Source organism: Mustela putorius, unplaced genomic scaffold, assembly GCF_011764305.1.
Source record: "Mustela putorius furo isolate JIRA1106 unplaced genomic scaffold, ASM1176430v1.1 tig00003834_pilon_pilon_pilon, whole genome shotgun sequence".
Taxonomy (NCBI): Eukaryota; Metazoa; Chordata; class Mammalia; order Carnivora; family Mustelidae; genus Mustela; species Mustela putorius.
The window spans coordinates 115,980,143-115,995,368 of NW_025421987.1; positions in this window are offsets into that span (position 1 = coordinate 115,980,143).

Sequence of the window (15,226 nt, forward strand, 5' to 3'; positions counted from 1 at the left end):
TGTACTGTTTTATGGACGCATTTAGGCCATTCACATTGAGAGTGATTATTGATAGATACATTTTTATTGACATCGTGTTACCTTTGAAGTCTTTCTTTCTGTAGATTGTCTCTATATTTCTGTTCAATGCTATTATTAGGATTTTTCCTCTTTTATAGAACCCCCCTTAATATTTCCTGCAGTGTTGGCTTGGCGGTTGCATAGTCTTTTAAGGCTTGCTGGTCTTAGAAACTATTTATCTCTCCATCCATTTTGAATGTCAGTCTTGCTGGATAAAGTATTCTTGGCTTCATGTTCTTCTCATATAGTGCCCTGAATATATCTTGCCAGCCCTTTCTGGCTTGCCAGGTCTCTGTGGACAGGTCTGACGTTATTCTGATGGGCTTTCCTCTGTAAGTAAGGAGCCTCTTTGTCCTAGCGGCTTTCAAGAGATTATACCAAATATTATGATTCCTCAATTTGACTATCAGGTGTCTTGATGTTTTTCTGGAATCTATAATCTTGTGTGGAGACCATTCGGCCTCTAGTACATGAACGCTGGTTCCATTTGCGAGATTGGGAAAATTTTCATGAAGAACTTGTTCCACTATATCTTGTAGACTTCTTTCTTTCTCCTCCCCTTCAGGGATTCCAATAATTCTGGCGTTGGAACGTTTCATGGCATCATTTATTTCCCTGATTCTGTTTTCGTGGTTTCTAAGCTGTTTGTTCCAGGCTTCCCCTTGATCCTTTCTCTCTATCTGTTTGTCCTCCAGATCACTAATTCTATCTTCTGTCTCAGTGACCCTAGCTTTGAGAGAATTTAGATTAGATTGGAACTCATTGAGAGCATTGTGAACCTCAGCCCTGGTAGCTTTTAGCTCTGCCCTAACATTGTGAACATCCTGTCTGGTCACTTTCAGCTCGGCCCTAATCAATTCCATTTGGTCATCCATGGCTTTCTCCAACCTAGCTATTGCCTGGATAATTGTTAGCCTGAATTCTCTTTCTGACATATTGTCTGTGTTGATAGCCATTAGCTCTGTTGCAGAAGGTCCATCCTCTGTATTTTTCTTCTGTTGGGCATTCCTCCTCCTAGTCATTTTGGTCAGAGATGACTGAACAGATGTAGTTGGATGTATCGACCGTGGTGCAGTCAGGGTGCACCCTAGAACTCTTCTGAGCAATCAGGATTCCCCACCCAAATGAGAGAAAAAAGAAAAGAAAAAGAAAACAAAAGAGAGAGAGAGACAGGAAAGAAAGGGAAGATGAAAGAGAAGGTTCAGCCCAAATGGGCCCCAAGGTAAGACTTACGGGGTATACAAACAAAAACAGACAAAGACTGGTAAAATATATAACAAGAGGAAAAAAAATTATATATATGCAAATAAAGGAAGAACCTCATCGAAAAGAACCCCAAGTGTAAGATTTATATACTATCAGGAAAAATACAAAAACACAGAAACACTGGTGGAAGAAAAAGATGGGAGAGTGGTTATAAATTCTCAGTGTGGGCGAGGAAGGTTGTTTTGATCCTTCCTGGATGTATCTTGATATCTTTGTTAAAGGACTCAACTTCCTAGGATAAAGGGGAATTAAAAATTGGTTAACCTATAGGGGTAGTATTGATTGGGGAAAGGGGATTACTTTGAAGTTTAACTCTATATGAATATTAGAAAATAAAAATAAAAAAGGAATAAACTAGATTAAACTAAACTAAAATTTAAAAAAAAATTCAAAAAATGGAAATGCAAAAGAAAAACACAGGTGTATGTATCAAAAAGTTCAGGTTAGAAGGTTATTATGGAATTTGATGTACTGGACAGCTCGCTGTGATAGGTTAAAAAATTATCTATATATAAAAAAAAATGAGCCAGAATAGTGGGAACAAATTAAAAATAAAAGTTGTCCTATGAAGTAGTGGTGGTGGTTCTCTTGTAGTCTTTTTTTTTTCCTGGTTGGTTTTCTGGGGGAGGGGCCTGCCACGTGGCTTTTCAGTCAATGATGTTCCCTGAGTTAAGTCCTCCAGTCCCCCTCAAGGGGGTGGGCTCTGAGGAAACAGGTTTTTTCAGGCTTCTGTTCTCTGGAGGTTTTCATGTTTGTTCACCTTTTTTTTTTCCCCTCTCGCCTTGACCACTTTTGATGTTTTTTGTAGGTTTAGAGGAAAGCAAACTGCACCCTGACCTCCCTCTCAGAGAGAAGCCTCAGTCTGTTCTTCTGTGGGTGTTGCAGAGCCCATATAAATTTTCCCTTGGCCGCTGGCAGAGCAGGTTCAGAGTCACGGTCCCTGGGGATGCAGGATCTTCTGCTTGTACCCAAAACCACGGCAGCGGTGGCTGTCTGGGAGCTCCAGACTGCCAGAGAGGTTCCAAGCAGTGATCGCACGCTGAGATTTTCCTGCTGGCCCCGGGCTGGGAGTGCCTGGTCTTTCTGGGTCTAAGAGCGCCTGGCTTGCATGCACCTCTTTCAGGGAAGGCTGTGGGTCCCGTGCATCTCAGGCTCTGAGAACGAGGTGCGGGTCCGAAAGCACCAGGCTGGGCCTTCGCGCACCTCTCTCTCTCGGGGGAGAGTTTGGGGCATGCGTCTTAGGCTCTGAAACAATGGCGCATATCAAAGAATGCCGGCTGGGCCTTTGTACCTCTCTCAGGGGAGGATTAGGGGCACGCGCATCTCAGGCTCTGTAGCAGGGCTCGCGCATTCTGCCGTCTGGCATGGCTCCCATCCCCTCACAGGAGCCAGAACCCACGCAATCTTGGGCACACTGGCGGCTGAGGGACCAAGACCTGGTTTCTCCACCACACTCTCTCTGGCTCAGCGCCGGGGAGGCTGTCCTGGGATTGGGGACTTAAGCCCCTGTCCCTAGTTGCCCCAATTCCCACAATTCCCTCCTGCGATCCTTTGCTCTTTTGGAGTGCTTTCAACCAGTCTCCAAGTTAACGCTTGTCCCCAGACACAGGGTACTCTCACTTGTATTAGGAGTGTTACTTTACAACCGGTCACCTCTGGTGGCTTCCTCCCCCTTTTGTTTATCTTCCAATATCAGTCCGCCTTTCCCACTCTGCTTTACCTGCCCACTGAGTCTTCTGCCCCTTAGAGATCCAGATGTGTGTAATTCTGATCGCAGGCTGATTTCATGGGTGATCAGTGTTCTTTGGTAGGTAATCAGCTCACTTTAGGGTACAGGTTGAAAAGGCGCCTTCTACTTCCCCACCATCTTGTCCTGCTCGTGAGTATACCTTCTTCAATTTTTTTCAATTTCCCTTCTCCAAACTTTAGTTTCAGGAGGATTGCTGTTAATGCTTCTTTAAATATTTGGCAAAATTCACCAGTGAAGCCATCTGCTTCTTGGGTTTTTGTTTTTTGTTTTTAATGGGAAGTTTTTGCTTACTTATTCAATCTCCTTATTAGTAACTAGTCTGATCAGATTTTCTATTTTTTCATGATTCAGTCTTGGTAAGTGGTATTTTTTAGGAATTTATCCATTTCTTCTATGTTATCCAATTTGTTGGCTTATAATTATTAATAGTATTCTCTTATGCTGTTTTTGTATGATGTCAGTCATAATGTCTACTCTTTCATTTCTGATTTTGAGTCTTCTCTCTTTTTCTTAGTTTAGCTAAAGGTTTGTCATTTATCTTTTCACAAAACCAGCTCTTAGTATCACTGAACTTTCCTATTGCTTTTCTGGTCGCAGTTTCATTTATTTTTGCCTTTCCTTCTGCTAACGTTGGGCTTAGTTAGTTACTTCAGGCGTAAAGTTAGGTTGATTATTTGGGATTTTCATTTTTTTCTTAATGTAGGAGTTTATCAATATAAAATTCCCTCTGAACAGCGTTTGCAGTATCCTGTAAGTTTTGGTATGTTTTGTTTTCACTTTTATTGGTCTCAAGATTTTTTTTTTTAATTTTCATTTCTTTTTTAACCCTTTGTTATTTAGTAGCACATTATTTAATCTCCACATATTTGTGAATTTTCTGGCTTTTCTCCTGTTATTAATTCCTAGTTCATACCATTATGGTCAGAAAAAACAATTGGTATGAGTTCAGACTTTTTACATTTGCTAAGATTAATTTTGTTTACCTAATAGATGATCTATCTTGGTGGATGTTTCATGTCCCCTTGAGAAAAATTGTATTCAGATGCTTTGGGGATAAAATGTTCTATATTTGTCTATTGGGTCTATTTTGCATAAAGTATACTTCAGGTTCAGTGTTTGTTTATTCATTTTTTTGGCGGGATAATCTCTGCATTGCTAGGATTGAGATAGTGAAAGCTCCCTTCCTATTTCTCCATTCAGATGTTTGGATATTTGCTTATATTTTGGGGGAGGTCCAATAATCAGTGCATATTTACTTATAATTGTTATATCTTCTTGATGAATTGAGCCAATTATTACATGATGACCTTATTTGTCTCTTATTATAGTTTTTGTCTTCTATTTTGTCTGAGCATAGCTATCCCTGCTTTCTTTTAGTTTCTATTGTACAGATTATTTTTTGTCATCCTTTCAGTTTGTGTTTGTCCTTACAATTGAAGTGAGTCCTTTGTAAACAGCATATGCTTGGGTTTGGTTGTTTAATCCATTCAACCATTCTACGCCTTTGGATAGGAGGATTTATTCCATTTACATCTAAAGTAATTATTGATAGGTAAGGACTTATTAATGCCATCTTATTAATTATTTTCTGGTTGTTTTATAGTTCCATTGTTCCTTTCTTCCTCTTTTGCTATCTTCCTTTGTGCATTGATCATTTTCTATAGTGGTATTATTTGGTTCCCTTCTCTTTTATTTTTTCTGTATCTATTTTAGGTTTTTGTTTTGTGGTTACCATGCCTCTTATGTAAAATATCGTATAGATATAACAGCCTATTTTAAACTGATAACAACCTGCTGGAGTAGGTCAAAGTCCTATGCCCATGGTAGTGGGCCTGGCTGGGAGCCCAGGGTTCACAGGGGCTAATTTGAACTTGCTGCCCCAGGAACAGCCACCTAGGGATGGTGCCATGTTAGACCAAGGGCCTGGATTCATGGTGACCCACTTAGGAACCTTGTGTCACCGAAGTCATCTGGGGCCATGGAAGCCACCTAGGACCAGTGGAGCCAGCAGATGACTGGGTAAACCAGGGGCCTAAGTCTACTGGGGGCTATCTAGAACCACAGGAGTTGGCCTGATGCTGGAACATGCATGGGGAGGGGGTAAGCCAGAGGCCTAAGTCTACTTGGGGCTATCTAGAACCACAGGAGTTGGTCTGATGCTGGAACATGCATGGGGGAGGGGGCCATGATGCTTAGGTACTCGGTTCATTCTTTCTCCCATAGGAAGAGTGTCTCCCCATGTTGGGATGCTCAGGTTTGGTGGAAGTGTGATGGGGTGATGTAAATCCATTTTTCCTACCCTCCTCTGTGTATCTTTTCTTATTTCTATACTTGGTTTAGGTGCTCTAATCTCATCTGGAATTCTTAGCCTTTGTAATGGTATTTCCATGTACAAATAATGGTTCGAATTGATGAGTTGGAAAGAGAATGGCCACTAAAATTCTTCTTCTTTTTTTTTTTAAGGATTTTATTTTTTTATTTGACAGAGATCACAAGTAGGCAGAGAGGCAGGCAGAGAGAGAGGAGGAAGCAGGCTCCCCGCCGAGCAGAGAGCCTGATGTGGGGCTCTATCCCAGGACCCTGGGATCACGACCTGAGCTGAAGGCAGAGGCTTTAACCCACAGAGCCACCCAGGTGCCCGGCCACTAAAATTCTTTATACCACCATTTGCAGACATCACTGTCCCCCAAAAGCTCAATTTAAGAATGGGCTGAAGGCTTGAACACCCCATTGCAGTATGTGGGCAATAGACAGAATGTTCTGAATAAGATCCAGGAGCTCATCTGCTCTGGCAATTAGCTGCCTCAGAGAGTGTAACCTCTTTCTTCCAGCTGGGAGGACTGGATATACACATCTCCATGGAGGTTCAATAGCTTCCTACACCTGAAAGTTGTTTTTCTCTTTCCAAAATTAGCACTCCCAGAGATGATGAGCAACTACCTAATATTCTTATTGATGCAGACTTGGCTGAGGTAGACTATAGTGAAAGCAAAAAGTATCTCATTATTACTCTCCTTCATAAAATAGTAATTGTATCAAGAGATGAAACCTTGATTTGACATGAAGCAACTCTTCTAACACCCCAGTGATTAATTAGTGTTAAATTAATGGTGATATGGCCAAAATTCTGACATAAGGCTATGTGGTAGTTTTATTTTTCAGTGTACCAGGAGGTTTTATTTTTACTTGTTCTTCATCAGAATAAAATTGGAGCTTAGATGGTTCATGGCCCATTAGCAGGATTTTATTTTTCACTTTCATTCTAACAGGAAGTATAGAAAATAAAGATCTCTTAGAGCAGGCAAGATGCATTTCTCTATTTCTGGGGATGGCAAAGAGCAACTTGGCTTAAGCACATTAATGATGATTTTTGACTATTATAAAGACTGTCTTACTGGTCTTACATATAACATTGAAACAGGCTACTGAAAGAGATTGACATAGCACCATCTTCAACATCTTTGAGAAGTGAAAAGGAGACAACATGGTGTCATACTGCTTTAAAGGCAAAAAAAGCAATTCCATGCCAAGAAAAGGAGGAGCAAAACCCTTTTCCTTAGACCTTTGAGTTAAACTGACCTGATTTAGGTCTTTCTAGAAAAGGGTTACCTTCTAAATGGGAATAGTTCCAAGGCTGTTATTCTGTTCAAATGACTGGAGGGAAGATAAAGATGGATAAAGAGAATACTCCCTATCTGCTCTAAGCTAGAATCCCTTCCCATCAGTGGGAAAGCTCCAAACCTTAGCAACATGATTTAATGTAAAGTGATTCTTTGACATGACTAACCCATCAATAATCTTCTTGGCTCTAGAGTGAATAAGGAAGAAAAATAAAGTTTCCATTCTGCTCTTCTTCACAAATTTTTAGAAGTCCCTTCTGTTTTGTCCTTCGTAAAATGGCTTAAAATAGTGTTATGAGGTTTTTTTTTATTTATTTATTTTTTTAACTTAAAGCTCTATAGAATTGACTCAGGAGACTCATTGAAGAAGGAGATGAGGGAGTGGGATTCCATGTTTCTAGTCCTGCCCTTTTTTAAAAATAGCTTTATTGAGATATAGTTCATATTCAAGTAATCTACTCATTTAAAGCATACTGTTCCATGGTTTTTAGCATATTCACAGATATGTGCAAGGATTACCACAATTTTAGAATATTTTCATCATCTTAGAGGAAACCCTCTGTCCTTTACCTTTTACCTTCACAGTTTTAGGCAACTACAAATCTACTTTGTGACTCTACATATTTTTCTTTTATAGAAATTTCATATGAATGGAATCACATAATATTTGGTCCTTCATGACTGGCTTCTTTCACTTAACCTAATGTTTTCACATATTGTAACATGTATCCATACTTCATTCCTTTTTATGTCTGAAAATCATTTCATTGTAAGACTTTTTTTCTAATATGTGATTATAGCCAAATTTTACTTGAAATAAACACATTTTTATGCTATACTGAATTTAAATAAATATGTTTGTTCTGTACTACAAATAATAATTTCAATACTAAAGACATGAAGATCTCAATGTCTGCTCCATATCATATTCTTTGAACCTATAATTTATCTTTTCTATAACCAACAATCCAACTGAATACTGTTGGTGAGCAAGTGATCCCAACTCCCTTTATTTATAATAAAACTAAAGAAAAATTGAGTTAGTGTGTGATCACATTTACTAGTATATTCAGGTTGACAATGATTGCCCAATCAAGTCTCCCTCTTTAACAAAATACAGAATTCAGAATCTTCACTGATACGCAACATCTCTTGAAAACCTCCAAATGAGATAATGGATTTGAATCCTGATACCGTCAATTTCTACCTTTGGGAATTTTGGCAAGATGCTTGCCTCTTCTGAGCTTTAGGTTTTTAAATCTATGCAATAAGATAATAATTATATCTGCATTTCAGGGCTTTTTTGGGAGACAATTTAATGAGAAAATGTGTGTGAATTTCATGGCATACTGAATGCTATTAAGCATTTAATAAATGTGAGTTGCCATCATTCATATTATTATTACTTGAATCCCAGTATGTAGCACAGTGCTTATTACATACTAATTTCCCCCCAAATATTTGTCTAATAAGAAGTAGATGACTTAAGGAGCCATTCAAGACTAGAAGACCCTACATTGTATTTCTTATTTTATTAACCCCAGACTTCACAACAGAGTTGTCTGTTCTGTGTAAGTCATTTGGAAAAGCCACTGAGGGAAGGTCTTCTCATTACAAAAGTTACTACCAATGGGGAGATGTGTCAGTATCTGTCTTGAACCTCTAATTTCATCTTAAGGAGAAGAGCAGATATTAGGATGTTTCATTTCTGTCAATAAACAGTGATGATATTACAGCCCTGCACTCCCTCCCAAGGTAAAATGACAACATCAGAATCCTTGGAAGCATTTTTTCTAGAACCACCTGGCATTTATTTATTTATTTATTTATTATTTTTATTTAGCTGTCCTTTCTGAGGACTCAGCACATTTACAAAGTGAAGGAAGCAATAATTCTCTAGCCAAGAAAACTGCTGAAGTAAAGCCACATGTTCTTTCTATACGCATTGGTATGACACAGAGTCCATCTGACAAAAATGCTGACCCCTCCTCCTGCTTGAAATGGTTAATTTCTGAGGAGTAGGGAGCCTGGAGCTCAATCTCTGTATTTTTGTTGAAGGTTCCTGTGAGTGTATGTGTTCCATTTGATTTTTTCAAGGTTGTAAACTGCCTTGATTTAAGATAGGGTAAGTCCAGAATTGTCTTTTAGGAATAAATTACAATTTATTGAAGGCTTGCTCTTTGTACATTTTTTTGGATACATTAAAACAAAATAAAACAAAACAAAAAAACCCCATAAAAATGGGAACTTTTCAAAACATAGTAGAGGAAAGATGACACAGTTCTGCCCTGTCCTCTGAGCTCCTGAATCTAAGCAATTTGGGAGACTAGGTGGATATTTCTTGAGTGAGTGAAACTTTGGAATTTTGTAAGGAGAATAAATGAAGAAGATAGAATGAAATTGTAGAAGGGAAGTTCTCAGCTACTCATTGCTGTCCATCATTCTGTCTTTTCGTGTCTGTCTTCCTGTGGGCCACCAGCTCTCCTTCTAGGACTGACCATCTCTCCACTCTGCATGATTGGGTTCATTACTTCCCCTGGGTAGAATGGGGACAAATCCCTACTATGTTTGGCCAAAATAAACTTGTTGTTTTTTAAAAGGAATATTTTAGGGAAAAGAAAAGATGAGAATTAAATTAAGTCCTGGGTGGCTCAGTGGGTTAAGCCTCTGCCTTCGGCTCAGGTCATATCTCAGGGTCCTGGGATCGAGCCCCGCATCAGGCTCTCTGCTCAGCAGGGAGCCCACTTCCCCCCCTCTCTCTGCCTGCCTCTCTGCCTACTTGTGATCTCTCTCTCTGTCAAATAAATAAATAAAATATTTAAGAAAAAAAAAAACCAAAAACTATAGGTAACTTAATCCCTCACCTGATAGAGGTGGAGGAAAGGGAAACTGCAGTGTTCAGTGCAGCCGTAGGTTGGCTTCATGGACATGACTCAGCAGGTTAACAACCTTTACTTTCTTCTTCTTCTTCTTCTTCTTCTTCTTCTTTTTTTTTTTTTTTAAGGTTTTATTTATTTGCCAGAGAGACACAGTGAGATAAGGAACACAAGCAGGGGCAAAGGGAGAGGAGAAGCATGCTTCCTGCCAAGAAGGGAGCCCGATGCTGGAAACCAGGACACTGGGATCATGACCTGAGCCAAAGGCAGACAGACACTTAATGACTGAGCCACCCAGGTGCTCCCTCCTTACTTTATTTCTATGTACTTTAAACATCTGTACTTACCTCAAACCTGTGTTTGCCTTGGGCTGCCTAAGAGCTGTTTCCATGGTCCTTTTTCTTTTCTTTTCTTTCTTTTTTTTTTTTTTTTTTTAAGATGTGGCTTAAATAGTGTTACCATCTTGGAGCCTCTGTGCTGCATGTGGTCCTTTTTAGTTGACCTTGCTTAAATCCTGGACTCACTATATTCTAATGGTGTGATCTTTCAAGGTCACAGTTCAATCAAATGTAATAGGCTGAAATTCTAACACCTGACTTGGAGGGGTGTTTTGAGTATTGTTGATATGGTCTTCATGGTTCTTAGCAGAGGCTGGCACCATGTAGGAGCTCAGGAAAATGGCAGATATTTTTTTGTTATTACCACAGCAGATTGGAAGCATCTAGCTCTTATTATGCCTAAGCTTTGACACCTGTGTTTTAAGTTTTTAGCTTCCAGTTTTCAAAGCATAGGTGACTGAAAAATTATTATGAACACTTCTATATTATTTCTGGTTTCTCTACATAATTTCTAATAAGTACTTCCTATTGCTTTAGGTACCCCATGAAAACATCTAGAAAGATTCTTCCCCAGAGGTGAGGTAGACAGTAGGCATTTAAATTCTTCTCTTTACAGGGTGCCTGGGTGGCTCAGTGGGTAAAGCCTCTGCCTTTGGCTCAGGTCATGATCCCAGGACCTTGGGATTGAGCCCTGCATCAGGCTCTCTGCTCAGCAGGGAACCTGCTTACCTTTCTCTCTCTGCCTGCCTCTCTGCATACTTGTGATCTCTGTCTGTCAAATAAATAAAATCTTAAAAACTAAAATAAAATAAATGTTTCCCTTCTCTCGAAAACAGTACTTGGTGTTTCTCATCTCAGAGGTGGTAGACCAGGTTTTACTTTTATGAGTATTTGGCTGCTTATCAGAACTGGAAAGGAAAATGAACAAGCATGTAAAGAGTCAAAGTGTATATAAATTTTTCTCCCCTCTTCCCACCTTAATTATCTAATAGTGAGTCTTGAAAACATATTCAAATTTCACTTTTCTCTGTTCCACTGGCATTGTCTTAAATATTGAACAATATAATAAGCCATGTGTCACATTAGACTACATTTTTAAAAATAGATTTTATTTATGAGAGAGAGAGAGAGAGCATGCAGTGGGAGGAACGGAGGGAGAGGGACAAGCAGACTGTGCTGAGCGCCAAGCCCCACAAGGCCTCGATCCTAGGACCCTGAGATCATGAACTGAGTTGAAACCAAGAGTCCGGTGCTTAACAAGCTGAGCCACCCAGGCACCCCAACACTATATCACTTTTAGTTGGACATCGGCTAGGGTAGGCTTGAGCCGTAGTGAACAGGGCCAGAGGACAAAACCCAAAAGATTTGTGATTTCAAGAATGAAGCAGAGGGTTTAGCCAAACAGTAAGTATAGCATTATGTAGCAGACTGAAGACACTAATTTGAGCAGAGCAGTGCGTCAGTGGGACTAGGGTCAAGAGAGCAGAAGCAGTTACTGGGGAAAGAAGACATTAATAGAGAAACAGTGTATTTAATATAGAAGGAAGTTTGTCGAAAAGCCTGTGAATCTAATGCTCACATCACCATTTACTGTTTCTACTTCCTGGTATATAATTATAAGCAAACCCATTTCCTCCTGTAAATTGCATTTTTCTCACATATAACATAGGAAAGGTATTTATCTTCCCTTCCAAGAAGCTAGTGATATAAACAATAGTAAAGCACTTAATAAACAATTGAGCACTACGTACATTAGCACTATGGACATTGTAAGGTAAAAGTAGTGTGGGGGTTAGAGGCCATATGCAGATGTACTCTGTTTGGCCAAAATGTGGCATCCCACCCATGAGTTACAGACAGCATGGATTTCCTTGAAACACTGAAAGATCTGGAGCCTCTGGGCCAGTGTTACTATGTAACAACAAGAGGCTGGGCATTTGGGTTTGTAACCTGTAATGAGAGATTCATGTGTCCCCTCTGCTCAGGATCCAGACCTGACAGCCCAGGATATGACGAATCAGGGCTTAGGAAGCAGCTCTCCACACCTGGCAGAACCTGACAACATCTTTGCAATCAGATTAACAAAGCAGTGATATGACGTTTTGTCAGTGGGGGCTCGGACATGGAACGTCATGATGCAGAACTTATTATCATAGCCAGCCTTGTCCTGGGCTTTTGACTGCATATTGATGTGGCACAGCTCACTGAAGATGCGTGGATAAATGCGGCTAAGGCATTGTGAGAGCAGGTGGCAGCCTCTAGAAAGTTGGCTCTTTCTACATCACGCTCCTCTTGAAAAGAAACAAAGTTCTGGGGACACCATTCATTTTGCTATTACTGGGTCCTTTCACCTACACTTCAGCGACAGACAGGGGCTGCTTTTCTTTATTCCTGAATAAGTGTTTCTCTTTCTCCTTCAATTCTTTTTCCGCTCTGGTGCTTAGGAGGTCACTGGGGTGGGAGAGTGGTGGAAATTTTCATTTTATTTCTTTTTAAGATATCAATTCTCCTTTTTTTTTTTTTTTTTGAATAGTCCAGGATATACCCATTCCCTTCAGAATCTCCTTTTTTCCTAAGCCAGCTGTCCTAACTCCGTAAGTGTATGATGTCACTCACAGGTACCACGAGGCATCACTTTCTTGCATCTACATTAGGCTACTGCCCCCAGACACAGGGTCTTCCCATGACGGTTTACTGAAATACCGACCAGTAATTTTAGACAGAGCTTTAGTCATGTTCCACCTCTGCTAATTTAATAAAAGGGGAGGACCTGGTATTATTTGATTAATTCTTTTAAGCTTTAATTTAATTTAATTTTATCTTATTTTTTCAGTATTCCAAGATTCATTGTGTATGGCCATTATAAGGAGAGGGGACAATAAGCTCTCTTCCTTAAAGTACAATGGATTTGGGGTTGTTCTCTGAGCAACTAGCCTGGTAATCCCGACTTCAGTGCCCTTCACAGACCTGGTGAGTTTAGACTTGGGAGGGAGAAAGACACAGGTGGTCCCACTGACACCTTCTGGAGGTGTCTCCAAAGTACATTTATCAGAGAGTGCTTGCTTACTTACCTATTCAGTCACCATCTTTGAGTGCACATAGAAACCGATTGCAATGGTGGGAGAGTAAAATCTAGTTTCATTCACACAACAAAATTGCACCTTCACCAGTGCAGTGTTTATAAAACATTCTCCTTGTCTTTGGAAAAAGATGTTGGTGTCACAGGTCAGGTTCCCCAGGCAGTACACTTTGAATAGAGGTTTGTGTATGGCAAATTTATTAGGAAATGCTCTTGAGAGCAGTACTCTGGAACAGAAGGGAAAGAGAAAGTTGGGGCAGAATGAAAACTTGGGCTACGATGCAATCTCAGTTTAATTTTTAACCAATCCCATGGATAAAAATGACTAGGATAGCTATTCACTTTTCCTAAACACTGGGGGTGAGAGCCGGGCCTTTATACCCTATATTGACCAATCACTCGTTGTGGGAAGGCTCTGAGAAGGGGTTTTAACCTTCACAGAAGCAATGCTGTCTAGGCCAGAGCAGCTTGGAGTAGGACCTGGGGCAGAGAAGCTGGATAAATGATAGGTTTTATGCTTTTTCTTAGTGCAGACATTTCCTTTTCCAAACCACTCAGATCTCTGCCTGTAACACCTCCTTATTTTTGCATAATGCTTTATATTTGACAGAGATTATCACATATATCCCTCCTCCTCTGTGACATTTTTTGAAGCCAGTGAAGCTCTCATTCCCATGCTAACGAAAAAGAAAGAAATTTTGAGACCCCTTCCAAATATTCCTTCCTTGTGTCGCCCTTAACAAATTATAATTGCTGTGGGATGAAGCTTCCTTTTCAAAAAAATGGAGGTGAAAATAACTTAGGTGCCTAATGTTTCATCCCCAATTCAGGATCTGTGGTTGTGTACGTTGCACCAGATGTCTGTGTTTGCTAAGTGGAACACCGGTGTCCTGTAGACTCCCGCTCCCGGCCTCGCTTTCTTGCCCCACACTGCCCCAACGGGACAAGTCAGTGATGGGACTATGCTCTGAGTGCAGAGAGGATCGCATGCAAAAGAACTAAAATGCAATCTGAAAAGACGTCCCAGTGTGTGGGTGTCCTTAAAGTGTTTGGAATTGCATGAATAACAATGAATAATATTTCCATGTTATGTGTGTCCTGAGGTTTTTTTTTTTCTCCTTCCAGATAAAAAGATTCCTGCTCCTAAAGTGGAATCATATGGAGCAGACTTGGCAGGAGTCTTTGCAACACTCGTGCCTTTTTTTTTTTAAAAGCCATTTGTTGACACAGACTTTTTCTGCGATATACATGCTATTCTCTAAATTTAGCTTGTTCTATTAGTGAAATACAAAAGCTGTGATATCTAATTTGAGTGTCTGTCATTCTCACATTACATTCCTAACCTCTGGATATTCTAGATACCCTCTTTCCGACTGAGAGGGTTTGCAGAAATACTATATACCCATGGGTAGCATCTTTTTCCCTTATCCATGGGGGTGATGTTTAGCCTACAGATTTTCTTGCAATTTCAGCCAGCGTTTAATGCCCAAGCAGATTACCTGAAAATGTGGGGCTGGAGCAGACCAAAGTCAGACCTCATCAGCATTCAGTAATACAGGTAGAAGGTGAGAAGAGGTAAGACATGTGAAAAGGGTTCTATCAAAGACGAGCAGTGGAGCAGAAAATAAGGACATTGCCAGGTTGCTTGGCCCCGATTTCATGAACCTTATAAGCCATTTATTACAACAGTGTGAGGTCTCCTGATCTACCTAAGTATGCCTTTTCTAACACTATGGTTCCTATATTTGGGGTAACCTGGCAGTGTTGTATATAAGCTTTGGTTTTAGAGAAAATGAAATTATGCCTCAGTTTGAAGGAGAAAATGCTCCCAGCTCCATGATGTGAGAGAAATAGAGTGAGGCAAGCAAGAAGTTATTTTCCTTTGTACTGTGCCTTTGTCGTTGACAGCTGCTTTCAAAAGCTCAGACCATGCCCTCCTAGATTTCTTTGAATTTTTTTTGATGCACTTTGGTGCATTTTCATTGTTCCTCCTAGCTACTTCTTCTCTTAAAATTTTTACTTTTGACTCTAAGTCTCTTTGAGGAAATTTCTTAAAACATTATATTGATTTAAATTGTATTCTTTAACACATTAATTCATTATATATATTTGCAATCACAAATATTACTAAATGTTGTATTCCCCATCATTGGTAGGAGCCAAAATGTTCTAGTCACAGTTCAGGTTCACAGTGAATATCGAGTTTCACTCTTATCTCTTCCTAATGTGCTGTAGTA